Here is a 15,058-nt window from a genome sequence, read left to right on the forward strand (position 1 = left end):
AATATTATTCCATTTCCTTGATCTATTTTATTTTGTTTACATAAATATTTTTTGTATGTAATCTAACTTTTTTTAGTTAGTTGTATTTTATTCTAATTTTACTTAATTTTTATTTTGTTTTTTATTTAATTTTAAAAGTTAAATTATTTCCCTTTAGTTAAGTATATTTTTTCTTTTATTTTAGTTAATTTTTTATTTTATTTTTCTACTTTTTATTTTATTTTTTATACTTTTTCTTTAATTTTTTTATTTTTAATATTTGTATTTGATTTATTTTATATACATATTTATTTATTTTTTTAATATTTTTTGTATTTGATTTATTTTATTTATTTGAGTAAAAAAATATTAATAATAAAATGTAACTAATGAAAATGTATACCTATATTTTTTTTTATTTATTTATTTTTATTATTATTAATTTTTTTATTTATTTGTATATTTTTATTCAGTATTTTAACTTTATTTAAGTATATTTTTTATTTTATTTCACTTTTAATACTTCTTATTTTATTTTTTATGCTTTTTATTTATTTCTTATTATTGTTTTTTCCTTAATATTATTTTTTGCTTTTTGTTTGTAATTCCATTACTTTTAACTTTGATTTCTCAGTTGTGTGAGAAAAAAAGAATTAATAAAAAAATAAATTTAACTGTTGAAATGATTGTAAGAATTTTTTATTTTTATTTATTTTATTTATTTATTTTTTTAATAATTTTTGTATTTGATGTATTTAATTTTTTTGAGTAACAAATTATTTATAATAAAATAAATTTAACTAATGAAAAGTATCCTAAGAAATTCACTTGAGTATTTTTTTAAATTTTTGTTTATATTTAATAGGTCTATTTATAAGTTCGTGCGGTTTTACAACAGATGGCGTAACTTGATTATTATTCCATCGATCCACATTTCCAAACATTCATTGGAGAGCTACTGTCGTAAGGCACAAACGTCAGTATAAGTTTTTTATTTGAAGCGTAAACAACAATATTTTTACCACACTTGAAAATGTCGAATTTCGTGCCAAATAATGTGTTTTTGCGGGGAATTCTTCTTCATTATTTTAATATGAAGAAAAAAGCAGCCGAAAGTCATCGTATCTTGGTGGAAGTTTATGGTGAGCATGCTCTATCTGAGCGAACGTGCCAGAAGTGGTTTGCACGCTTTAAAAGTGGTGATTTTGGCTTGGAAGACGAAGAACGCGAGGGTGCGCCGCCAAAGTTCATGGATACCGAATTGGAGGAATTGCTCGATCAAGATCCGGCTCAAACGCAAGAAGAGGTTGCAAAAACTTTGGGAGTTGATCAATCAACCATTTCCAAACGTTTAAAAGCCATGGGAATGATCCGAAAGGTAGGCCATTGGGTGCCGTATGAATTGAAGCCAAGAGACGTTGAACGCCGTTTTATGGCATGCGAACAACTGCTTCAACGGCACAAAAGAAAGGGTTTTTTGCATCGAATTGTGACTGGCGATGAAAAGTGGGTCCATTACGACAATCCAAAACGTCGGGCAACGTATGGATACCCTGGCCATGCTTCAACATCGACGTCGGCGCAGAATATTCATGGCCTGAAGGTTATGCTGTGTATCTGGTGGGACCAGCTGGGTGTTGTGTATTATGAGCTACTGAAACCGAATGAAACGATTACGGGGGATGTCTACCGACGACAATTGATGCGTTTGAGCCGAGCACTGCGAGAAAAACGGCCGCAATACGCCGATAGACACGACAAAGTTATTTTGCAACATGACAATGCTCGGCCACATGTTGCACAAGTGGTCAAAACATACTTAGAAACGCTCAAATGGGATGTCCTACCCCACCCGCCGTATAGTCCAGACCTTGCGCCATCCGATTACTATCTCTTCCGATCGATGCAACATGGCCTGGCTGACCAGCACTTCCGTAATTACGATGAAGTCAAAAAATGGATCGATTCGTGGATTGCGGCAAAACCGACCGAATTTTTCACAAAGGGAATCCGTGAATTGCCAGAAAGATGGGAAAAAGTAGTAGTAAGCGATGGGCAATATTTTGAATATTAAATTTGTAACCATTTTACGTCAATAAAGTTTCAAATTTCGAAAAAAAACCGCACGAACTTATTCATAGTCCTATTAAATAAAAAAAAAAATGTTTTTCTTAGTTTTTTTTGTTTTTATTAATTTTTAAACTTTTTTTAAATTTTTTTATTTTTATGTCATTTCATTTCTGTGTATATTTTATTTTATTTGAGTTAATTTTTTATGGTTCTTTGGTTAGTTTAAGGGTGACCCCGCATCGGAGTGCCACATAGACCGCAAGATGGGTCCATTGTGTTGCCCTAAAGCGCATTATATTATATGACTTCCCCACCAAACCGATATTTTTACTATAGATTTTGGTCCAATATATTAATTCGTTTAGAGAATTTAATGAGAGATTCGATTTTCAGGTCCGAGAGTACTGAAAGATTGTCAATTGTTGGAGAGCCTAGAAGAGCGAGTCGACTTCTGGCTAGACCGGGACATCTGCACAGCAAATGCCTGCTCGATACTTCCTCATCTTCGTCCTCGCAGTATCTGCACAGGTCGTTTTGAGGAACCCCGAGCCGACGTGCGTGAGTGCCCAAAAGGCAGTGGCCGGTGGCCGGTGATAAGAGATATTATATGCCTTAGTTCGTGTTTCCAAAGACTTATAAGGGGTTTTGTCTGTTTTAGATTGTAGGATGGCCAGATTTGTCTGGTCGTAACGCAAGTAGTTTCCACTCGCCACCTCCGCACCACCGCATCAGCAATGCTGTGAAATTCTTGATCAATGAGCATTTTACATGTTGAGAGCGGAATGTGGATTGTGGGTAAGTTACTAAGATTTGATTGCGCAGCGCCAGCTTTTGCGAGCTCATCAGCTTTGCAGTTACCTTCGAATCCACTGTGACCCGGTATCCAGATAACTTGGACAGAATTCTGAACACTTATCTCGTTAAGAGATAATAGACAGGATCGAACCACATCTGAGTGGGTATAAGAGGAGCTGAGTGCTCGAACGGCCGCTTGACTGTCAGTGAAAAAGCGGATATCTTCAAGTGATATTCTATTTTCTAAAATAGTTTTCGCAGCATACCAGATAGCGCATACTTCCGCTTGGAATACACTACAGTAGTCGGGTAATCTAAATGATAGATTGATGTAAGGGGAATTGGAAAAGATTCCAAATCCCACTTTACCGTCTTGTTTTGAACCACGTGTATATATAATCAGAGGGCCATCGATTTCGGTAAGATTTGTCTTCCACTCTTCCCTGGTTGGGAAGACTTACATGATAGTCGATGTCGGAAGAGATAATAGTGTTCCTGTTCAGTATGGCCGAATGGCCATGATACTTTTTCCATTTCGATATGGCATTCATGAAAATGATAGTAAACAATTTTTTTGAGTATATTTAAAATTTTATCTATATATACCTTTTTATTTTATTTTAATTTTTTGGATTTCTATATTTTTTATAATTATTCTATTCTTTTTGTAATTTTTTTTAATTTTATTTAAGTTTTTTGATTTTTATAAATTTTTATAATTGTGTTTTTTTATTTTTATTTATTTTTTATATTTATTCTTTTTTCATTTTGATTTATTTTATTTTTATGAATTTTTTATTTGTATTTATATTTAAATTTTTGTACACTTTTTTATTAATTTTTACATTTTATTGTAATATTTTATATTATTATTTTAATTTATTTATTTGGTTTAGATAATTTATATTTTTATATTTTATTTTTTTAAGTTTTTTGTTCTCTTTATCAAAAAAAGTTTTTTCTGTTATATTTTATTGCAGGAAAATTAAATTTAAAATTGTGAATGGAAATTATTATTTAATTGAATGAATAATATTATGAATGATTTTTTGTTAATATCTGTTGAATTATTTGATAGAAAAAAATATTTCCAAATTAAACACGGGTTACGGTCACGGTAAGATCTTAACTGGTACATTGGTGCTTCCCCGATCTGTGGACTATGCACTCCCACTTACAGCTGCCATCGCAACGTTCCCGTTCGCTTACCCTCAAGCAAAGAGAGGGAACATTACGATGTAAGACAGAGCGAATCCATCCGAATATATACGCAGATGTTTCAAAGCCCCAGATTATGATGGGTGAAAGTTTATATTCCGAACATCTGCGGATCTCCTCAGCTTCCGGCTCCCCACTATTGCAGTCTTTTTCAGACTGAACTGATGGCAGTAATAAAAGCCTTGATACTGGGTACAGTGTGATGAGATACCAGATATAAATTAAAAAAAGGTGCATTGATATTTTCATATAGCCAATGAACTGTGCATTGTTGTCCTGCAGAAGCACAGATAAATATCTTTAAAAAAATATGAATTTTAAATAATTCACTAGTCTGAAGGAGGGAAAGTAAAGTGAAACTTTTTTATTTTTAGTTAAAGGTTATACATTCTCTATATAACAAATTTATCTGCAAATGGTACATTTTTAATCAATCAATTATTTTTTTATTAACAACCAATAGAAATTATATTTAACAAATTTTAGTGTTTTCATCGTTCGAAAAAACCTTGAAACCTGGAATGGTGCCAGTGAATCATATTCGCATAGAAAAATTATTAATTTTATACTATTCTTTTCATTAATTTTCAAAAAAAAGTTGTTTCTGATAATGTAATATAATGTTTGTTTTTTTTATAACTTATAACTTTTACATATTGTTTAAGACACAAATAAAAATTGTGTTTTGTTTTGAAAAATTAGTAAAAAAAAAATTTAAAAAAAAAAAGTTTTATCAAAAAAAAAAAAACAAATTGTATCAAAAACCAAACAAAAAAGTATTTTGGTAAATTAAAAAAAAAAATAGAACAAAAATGTTTTTTTTTAATTAAAAAAATTATTAAAAAAACTGTTTTTTTATTTAAAAAAGTTATTAAAAAAATGTTTTGTTTTTTTATTTAAAAAAATTATAAAAAAAATGTTTTTTTTTTATTTAAAAAAATTATTAAAAAAAATTTAACTTTGTTAAAAATTATTTGTGTCTTAAAAAATATGTTTATGCACAAAAGTCTTGATTGTGAAAATATACAATACTTTTTTTTGCATTAATTTCCTCGAATTCATTTTTTTCTTTCATTGTCAATCTCTCCAAGTTCCAATTGCCAAATGCAAAGCAAGAAAAAAAAATCACAAACAAACAAAAACAAATAAGTTTAAAAAAAAAAGACAGCGAAAAGTGTGAAAAGAAGCACACACACACACATACTTGTGCACTCCGGCAAAAGTGCCAGTGAAAATCATCAAGCTGTAAGAAATTAAATGGAATGATTTGTCGGTGATTTACATGCTCAGCATTCCCTCATTTCATCGCTGGTGAAAATGGCACAAAGTGTCAGTGTCTTTTGTTGCTGTTTTTGCCTTTGCCAACGTTGCGCATGCGCATGCGCATTTTACCTTTTTTTCGTCTGAAGTTCGTGATGGAAATGCTGAAATACAAATGACGGTCGCTACGTTCACGCCGCGCCACAAAGAAGGTGAAATTATATGTTTTTCATATTTCAACGAATTTTTTTCTTCAGCAATTTTTTCAATTGAGTTTTTTGCTCCCGGCCCCCCCTGATGAAGGTGCTAATGTCGGCACTGTGTTTGCCAATGACTGACAATGAGTCGTGGCTCGGGCTGGTGTGCTGATCGGCGCTGCTGTTGATGACTGACTGTGTCTGCAGTTAGAATTCGAATTCATTCGCCTACATTTGTTGTAAATTACCTGCTGTTCGCCTTTCGCTTTCAACGTTTCTTTTTTGCGCCTTACTTTTTATTTCTTTTACGCTCATTCTATTCGTATAGTTAATTTGCAAGTTTCAACACGTATATGAAAATTTTAACATTTCAGCCGTCGATTGATTGGTCATAAATTTGCATTGTGATTTGTTTTTTTTTTTAGTTTTTTTCGAGTTTTTGTTTGGGCTCCATTTGCTTTCTTTATTATCACTTTTTGCTTTCTATTTGCACTTGTCTGAAATGGGTTTGCCTTTTTTGTTGCTTCTTCCTTCACTCTATATTTATGTATGTATGTGTGTGTGTGTGTGTCGCGAGACTTTCTTAAAAGAATAAATTGTCACTTCAGCAACGCGTTCATTTTCGTGTTTAATAACGTCACTATATATTTTTTTGTTTGTTAATATTTTCCAAAAATATATTTCATATATTTATTTGTTGTTTTGGAAAGTAATGTTCCACTTTATTGTGCTATTTTTCGAAGAGTATCAATTGATACTTTTTTATGCCCACAATAAATTCCACTGAAGCGCCACTAAACATAAGCCTGATAAGATAAGAACAATTCAAACACATACATACATATATACATTTGTACCTACATACATATATTTGAGTAAATTGATGCCTTCAAGGTCGTCGTGACACTTTACTAATCTCTTGACATTGTCGCACAGCCAAGGCAGGTTCTGATGCAAATCTAATCGCATGAATTATGAGCTGATTGAAAGGAAATTTCTGTATGTTGGTGGTGTGGAATTAACGAAGAAAGGTTAATGCAGTAGTTTGACAAACAAAAAAATACAAAAAATAAAAATATCATATGCTGATATGAACTTGCAGTAGGTGTCTCACAGATCCTATTGTTTGATTGCCGGTCTAAGACAGTGGGCGGAGACAAGGCTGCCTACCAATAAATCAAGATTCAGTTTGGGCTTTCTTGCCTCAACGACACGACTCGTACCGATGCCAAAAACTTGAACTTCATATCCGACAAAAAAAAGCTGAACTGAAAAGTAAATGTCAAAAGACGTGCTGAGGGAGCGACATGGCCGAAGAAAAATTTAGAAAATTTCACCCCAGAATATTCCTGCATGATCCAGACGGAACCCCTACTCAGTTTTACTAAGAGATACAGGGTTATCTTCCCGTCTACGGAAGAGCGGAACACTAGCCCAACATAGCTGCATGATGACTTCCAAAAAAGGGTATGGATTCAAAATGCTCCAGAGGATAGGAGTAGGAATAGTGGGTCCTAGAGCACACAAATATTTAGCACTGAGAAAACAGTGGAAATCGTACCCAAAAGAGGGTTCGAAAACGTAAAAATTAAAATACTTTCGGACGGTAAATCAGTTCTTAGAGCCTTAAATACAGGGTCTGGCACTCGAAATGTAAACATACCCTAAATTGAGTTTGGAAAATTACTTTTATTCAATTTAAAGTGGAAAATGTGTGAAAATAATAGAAAATTAAGAATCAATTTACTTTTGCTCGATATGACCACCTTTTGCCTTGTCTATGGCCTTGAGTCGGTCCGGAAGCGAATCGATTGTGACTTGCAGGTATTTTGGCTCACTCGCGCACAATTGCTTTTTTCAGCGCCTCAAGACTGGTGAATCTTTTAGTTCGAACCCTGCTTTCCTACATGCTCCAAAGAGAATAATCCATCGGATTCGCGTCTGGTGAATTTGAGAGCCATTGTGTGGACGTTATGAAGTTCGGAACGTTAGTTTTTAGCCCTTCTTGGTTCACTCGAGCTTTGTGAGACGGTGCCAAGCCCTGTTGAAACGTCCATGGTCTTCCACCGAAATGTTCGTCTGCCACCACGGCTTCAAAGCAACCTTCAGAATACTTCCCCGATAATATTTCGCATTTACCTTGACGCCAGGCTCGATGAAAACGATTGAAGAGCGTCCATCTACGGTTACAGCGGCCCAAACCATTACTTGTCTCCTGGTGGCCTATCGATGACTCAAATTCTCGAATGAACGGTCGGTCAAATAAACCCTATCGTTTTGGGAGTTCACGAATTGCTCAATTTGAAAAATTTTCTCGTCAGAAAACAATGTACGAAAATTGACTGCTTTCGGCCAAGCGAAGCAACTCTTTCGCTCTCTCAAGACTGACTTGTTACTGCTTTGGTGTGAGACCATTCACCGTTTGGATCTTGTATGACTTGACTTTGAGATCATTTTTCAGTATGCGGCGGATGCTACGGTCAAATATTTTCAGTTCTTTCGCCATTTGATTGACACTTCGTCGGGGACTTCACTCAAGTCACTTTTTAACCATTTCACGTTGCAGTCCTTTAATGACCTCCTTCATGACGTTTCGCGATGCTACCAGTATTATTGTAATGAGTAATGGGGCGATAAACAAAAACTTTATTTACTTTAAGGTGCTCGAGCTCACGAACAATCGCTGGTTGTGATTTTCCCGCCAAATATAATGGAATCCCACTATTACGCTTGAAATCCATTTACAGATTTTTTTTTTCGCGTTTCTTTTCGGCAAAATGCTTCCGCGCGCTTGTAAACAATACACTGGACTGTCATTTAGCCAACTAGCAGACAGTTGATGCCCGTGTATAATTGAAGACGAGGTTTTCACTTCGACCTCACGGTATTTTGTATTTAAAGCTTATGTTGAGAGGATTTTGGGTGCATAAACAATTTTATTTTTTGCCCTAAAAACCGCCGAAATGAGTTTGTTTTATATAACCTGGTTGTTCGTTATCCGATTTTCAATAATAATAACCAATTATTCTAGTCTTGAGGAGTTCTTGATTTCGTTCTTCTTTTTTTGGAATGGTAGCCGCCCCGATCTACCGCACATGCAAGGAAATTTTCTGCAAAAACTGGCGGCTAAGCAAAACTAAAGCTTGGGCAGTGGCTGTAGGAGATTTGAGAATTCAGCTTAGCTCGGGAAATTTGTCAATAAAACAAAGCTACGCTTAGTTCTTAACGATCTTCTCAACTAACTCTTCTAACGTAACTCATACGATTGGAAGCTCTTTTTACCAGTTCAGCGCACCGGTTATAGTTTCCTTAACCGGCTGCATGCCGTCACAGTCGCAACCAGCATTGGCGGCTGAGCGAAGGTCTTCGTCACATTCAATACGAAATGGAACAGTTTGTCGCAAATTCATCCCAATACTACTAAGTTGGCAGACGAAAACAAATTTCTGAGTAATGTTCAATTTTCAAAAAAAGAAAAAGAAAAAAAAAAGAAAATTTGTTGTCTTAAACGAAGACCCTCTTCTTCTTGATTGACACGATAACCGCTTACGCAATTTTGGCCGAGTTTAACGAAGCACGCTAATCGTTTATTTCTATTTTCTAACCGGCGCCAGTTGGAAACGCCAAGTGAAGCCAAGTCCTTCTCCACTTGATCTTTCAGAGGCTTTTCTCTTCCTCTGCTACCTCTCGAATGTTTTCAGGGCCGGAGCGTTTGTATCCATTCGGACGACATGACCCAGTCCACGAAGCCGCTGGATCTTTATTCGCTGAGCTATGTCTATGTCGTCGTAAAGCTTATACAGCTCATCGTTCCATCGTCTGCGATATTCGCCGCTGCCAACGTGCAAAGGTCCAATAATCTTTCTCTCAAATACTCCAAGCATCGTTTCATCGGTCATATTTGGTAAGAATGTTTAGTGGAACAGATTGATCCCCTTCTGGTCGACAGTCAACGTGATACAAATATATTTTTCTGACGGCAGTCCATCCCAAATCTCCCATACAATTCGGCCATTCGAAGGTGTCATACAACTTTGTGCTCTTTCTTTTAGCGGAAGAATTCAAGACATTCCAATTATCAGAGGAGAATCTTGTCTCAAATTTCTCTAGCTTGTGTGCGCGATAAACTGATTCTTTGTATTAGGAGTAGTTATGCTTTTACCTTCGGCCTCGCTTTTTGAGTCTTCTAAGCACACTCAGACTAGGTCTATGTGAAGTTTGTTGTAGGACTTAGAAGTCTCAGCATGTATGATTATGAGGAAGAGCATCCCACACCGTGGCCATTATGTTCAAACATTTTTATTTAAAAATGAAATATGTCACCGCCGAAAAGTTGAATAAATCGTGACAAGCTCCAAAATAGCCATTTGTGACCTTTGCGAACATTGAACTTATTACTTACGAAAGGTATGAAATCTTCCTCACATAGCATCGTGCGGCATATTTTTTATATTGACACTTTGTTGTAAGAGTCATAAGAAATATTACATGACAATCAGCTGCCTGGTTCGAAATTTCCCGCAATACTTCATGGCGGGCAAAGAAACTCCGAATGATAAAAACCAATTAAAAGATGTCGAAGAAAATGGAAAACTACAATCAAATGCATGGTTGGCTGAATGTTGTCGCCGATAAGGAAACGAATGATTTGAAGAAATTGTGCAGAGGCTGATGACAGCGAGCGGCAAGCAAGTTTGTGATGGTAAGATGTTGGCGATGCTGATGATGAGCAGTTAATAACCACCGTAAATGATGACGAAGACGAGCACAGCATGAAGCCGCGTTATGAGGTATTAAATATAGCAGGTCGACTAAAACACGAGCTTGACAGCGGTTCAGCCAGTAGTGGAGGCATAAAATGATTAACGTGAAAGTGACAAACGCCAATAGACTACTAGAAAAAAAAGAAAGAAAAAAAAACGAACAAAAAAGCCACGAGAGGCAATGGCGTTTAAAGCTAGAGCTCCAGCAAAGCTGTTTTAGCAACAGTATGACTCGCGGGAAGCTATGCACAAAGTAAAATGTAATAAAAAGAAGAAAAAAGACACCAGTACAATAACATTACAGCCGCCACAAAATAACTGTCAGACAGGCAATTTTTGAAAAAATTACGACTGAACTTAACCCCCGTGCGCATCACCAGCATCAGCATCAACGTAGAGAAGCACCGCTAAAGCGCGAAATGACAGCGAGACAGACGAGTGAAATTACTAATCGTAGCTTCTGCGAAAACTATGTGTAACCGACAATCGCGCAGTCAGAGTCACACACAGCTTCCCGCTTTTCACAAACCAAATACCATAAACCGTTGCGCGTAGTTTAAGCTTGGCAGATTTGCTGCGCTCGAACGGTGAGCTCTCATTGACAACTTTTGCGACTTGGCACAGTGTGACAATTTCAGGGAGACTTTGAATAAAATTTGTAGACTAAAAGGGGGCTTATGAGCTTAAGCTCCGTCTCGCAAGTCTTACAGCTTCGAATCGGGTATGAGATCTAATTTCAATATTTTTTGCGCTGCTTTTGTGAATCTTAAGGAAATCCGTGGAAACTGGAAAAATCATAACAGTTCTGATGAAAATGACTCGCGTAAGAGTACTCACCTTGAAGAAATCCGTGGGAACTTAAAAAATCACCAAAGTTCTGATAAAAAAAGAGGTTGTCTGTAAAGTCGGTTTACTGACGATAGTTTAACGTGACAACGTCATAAGAAAATATTGATGGAATGGTTGCAATTTTCAAAACAAAATTTTAATTTTATTTGTTTGATAGATATTTTGTATGGATATAGAGGAGGAGGTAAATGGAATTGCAATGGAATAGGTCAAGTTACATTTACACAAACGTGAAAAATTACGAAACATTCATCAAATTCATGAAAGATATCTTCAATTTCGATTGTACATCAGACGTTAATAAGTCAACAACACTAAGAGGCACCATCATCGATTTGCCTTTTTCAAGACACTTTACACTCGAAACACTCCCTTTCATTTCCTACTTTTTCTATCATCGTCCTATTCTCAACAGAGAAATGGTTCATTACCATAAGTATGTGAATTTATATACCCACATATGCGCATATACATACATATATATGCTCACTCAAGTAGGACAGAGCCAGATGTCGAACGTTGCCGAACGCGGGGGCCGATTGTGCTCTTTGTCGTTCGTTCCGCGCTCTCGCTTGCAGTTCAAGCACATTAGCTTACATTTCATGTCCATATGACTTGTATGCATCTTTACATGTAGATTTGTTCTTTTTGAAAATTGCGCGAAATTGTATATGTATATGCATGTTTATATATATATATTAGTATACAACATATCTTATAAGGTATGTGGTAAATATTACCATACATTTTTTCCTTCATATATAATAAAAAAATTATTAATAATAACATTAAGACAACAGGTATTATTAACAAACTTGGTTTTATTTTAAATTCTTCAAGTAAATCAAATTAATAGTAATCAATAAGAAGGCATATGCAAATACAAATACGTGAATTTATATATGTACATATGCGCATATACATACATATATATGCTCACTTAAGTAGGAGAGAGCAAGATGTCGAACGTTGCCGTTCGTTTGCTTTGTTCGTTCCGCGCTTGCCCTTGCAGTTCATTCAAGGTAACGGCAATGAGCAAGGTAACGACAAATGAGCAAGGTAACGACACATTTTTTCGTGCGTGCAGCCGGTTAAATCGAATTATACGACGTTATCACGTCAAAACGACTCGCGTAAGAGTACTCAACTTTGCTCACAACCTTTTGAATTATCTCTTTCTCCTTGGTTGGTGCTACTTTCGTCTTAGCGATTTCGATTGATTCAACAAAGACACTTAGTCACTCTATCGTTTTTGTGCTAACCGGTTTTTATATAAACAAACATATATAAACACTTCAACGACTCATCGGATATTGGGGTTTTGCGTGCTTCTGCGCTATACACCAGGTCGGACGTTTTGAAGAACTTCTAAAATGGGGCTTTTGGTCCTTGAGAACGGACTTTACTTTAAAAAGTGACATTTGTTGGCAATAGAGATTCTTTGTAGGATTTCAAGGTAGCCATACAATACTGGGTTCCATTACTGATCCTTTACTACCTCAAATTTTAGATGTCACACCACTTGCCTTATGAAGGGATCTACTTTTTCCGGAGATACCTGATTTTAGATAACTTTACTAGAAGTCTGGCATCTTAAATTACATATGGTCAACGGACCTTAAATCCTCCTTTCAAGTTCTTAAATTCTTTTCCAACGCATAGGAGGCTTTCCTCTTCCTCCGTAAGGTCCGTGGACTGTTTTTTGAAAGTACTTTTGGAAGCATGAATGCAGATGCCAGTGCAACATCACCGCTCAGAATCCGAGTCAAGTAAGGAAGTAGTTGGGGTGAACCAGCCTCGATAGTGAGATGGATGACGTGAGGGTAGCAGGATAGCTCAGTTTCCCAGACGAGCACAGAAGTAGCAAAAGAGGATTACTCTTGAAAGCAAGAAAGTTGGTGTGAGTGAGAGGCAGCTCAGCTCGAATCAGAACCTGAAGTCGCCTAAGAGAAGTAACTTTGATGTCATGCAGGGATATGGGCGGTTATGCGAAAGCTCATTACGAATTAAGAATGAAATCGCCTATGAGAGTAGCTGAAGTGTGAACCACGCTTGAAAGTACCAACGGTTATGGGAGGTTCGAGGTACAGCTCAGCTCGAGTTATGGAAGTAGCAGAATTAAACTACCAAGAAATCCACGAGGACAGTTGACGGTCAAATCAGGCATGGAATAAAATCATTGAGGAAGGGATGAACATGTTTTGATACGTTTCTCTACGATAGTAAAGTTTATAAGCCATCAGAATGACCTGGATATATAAGCGGACAGTGAATGTCATTTTAGATGCGTTTCCTTAAGTTTTTGTGCAGTGTGTTTTATGTTTATAAAGTAACAATAACAACAAAACAATAAGTTTATGTTTTGTCATTTTTTTCGCTACTATAATTGGCTGGAATTCGACCTCGGCTGTTCGTTTCCAATTTCTATAATTTTTCAAAATTTCATAAGAACTTACTTGACCGTCCCACTGTGCTTCCACATATATTACTCGGATATAGCTTCAGTGGCATCATTGGCGTCTACCGCGTACCATCAACCACTTGCGCATCGAGTACCGCTTATTGAAACTGTGGCCTCGCCGTAGTTATTACGCTGCTTTTTGGTCATAAATAAAAACAGCAGCGGTGATGGCATAAAATTGTACAACAACAAAGCAATGATGGAAAGAAATTTGATGTGATTTCGGTTGAGCTGAATCGGTAGATGGTGGCGGTATAGTTTTTGTTGTGCTTTTATTTTGTTTTATTTAATTTTTTTCCGCTGAGGCGCTATGTGCAAGAAGAAATTACAACCGCACAGCCACAACAACCGTAATGACAATAAAAAGCACAACGTCAATGGCCGATTGGCGTAATCACATGACAAGCAAAACAACAACAATAACACTAATGATAATCACAAAAAAGAGTCGACTAACCAGCTGGTATTGGTGTAAGCGGGGCTGTCTTGAGTGGTTTTCTGTGCCTGTCTGGCTGTCTGACCGACAAAGCGAATAAATTAATAAGCAAGTGAAAGATATGACTTTGAAATGTTGATTTAAAAAAAAAAAAAAACACAAGAAGAAAATAATAGTTAAATGAAAAAAGTACGCTCGAAGCAACAAAAGTTCACACACACCAAAACCAAAAAAAGAAAAGAAGTAGATGCGCATGCGCAAATGCGAGACACTGCCTAGAAGGCGGGCCGCAGTTGCCTTGCGGCGCCACACATTCATTTTGGTGTTAGGCTGTGATAGCGCGTTGGCGCTTTTGAAGGTCTCTTCTCAAACTCACAAGCCGCACACTATTATGCTTATTGCCCGCGGTGGCATTGCACGCACCCGCAGCATTGCTATGCACACGCACTCACATACATACACTCGGGTATGGCGTGGAAAAAAATGAATCGAATAAATTGAAATGTGAAAATACACTAAAGATAAAAGCTCAATTTAGAGCTTTGCTGTCCACAATAGCACCTGACGAATGGACTGCGTGTGCGCACTCTCCAACACACACACACACACACACGCGCGCAATATCGAAGATCGATGGGTGCATTTGTTTTGAGGAAGCGTCAATTGATAACCACTCTGAGTGGGTATTTGATTAGGCTTTGAGATTTATACTGAAAAAAATGTAATTGATTGTGGCTTTTAAATTTCAAACGCATGGGTGTGGTTTTGTTTGCTTATTAGCTTTTAAACTGCTAGAATTCAAGGGCTCCTAGTTGGCAGTCGACTGGTGTGTGGCAAAAAATTCTTCTCATACTGGCTTATTTAACAAATAATGGCCGATAAGGGCGCTAAGCTTAATGAATGAGCCTAAAGATACCGCCGCGGTATGTGAAGACTACTTAGATGGCTTAGGGTGTGTAAAATAGCAGTTACCTCTTACATAACATAAAATTGTGGCTGACTGCCTTTATGGCTGAATTATGCTGGGTAT

This window comes from Anastrepha ludens, chromosome 3 (assembly GCF_028408465.1).
Source record: "Anastrepha ludens isolate Willacy chromosome 3, idAnaLude1.1, whole genome shotgun sequence".
Classification (NCBI taxonomy): domain Eukaryota; kingdom Metazoa; phylum Arthropoda; class Insecta; order Diptera; family Tephritidae; genus Anastrepha; species Anastrepha ludens.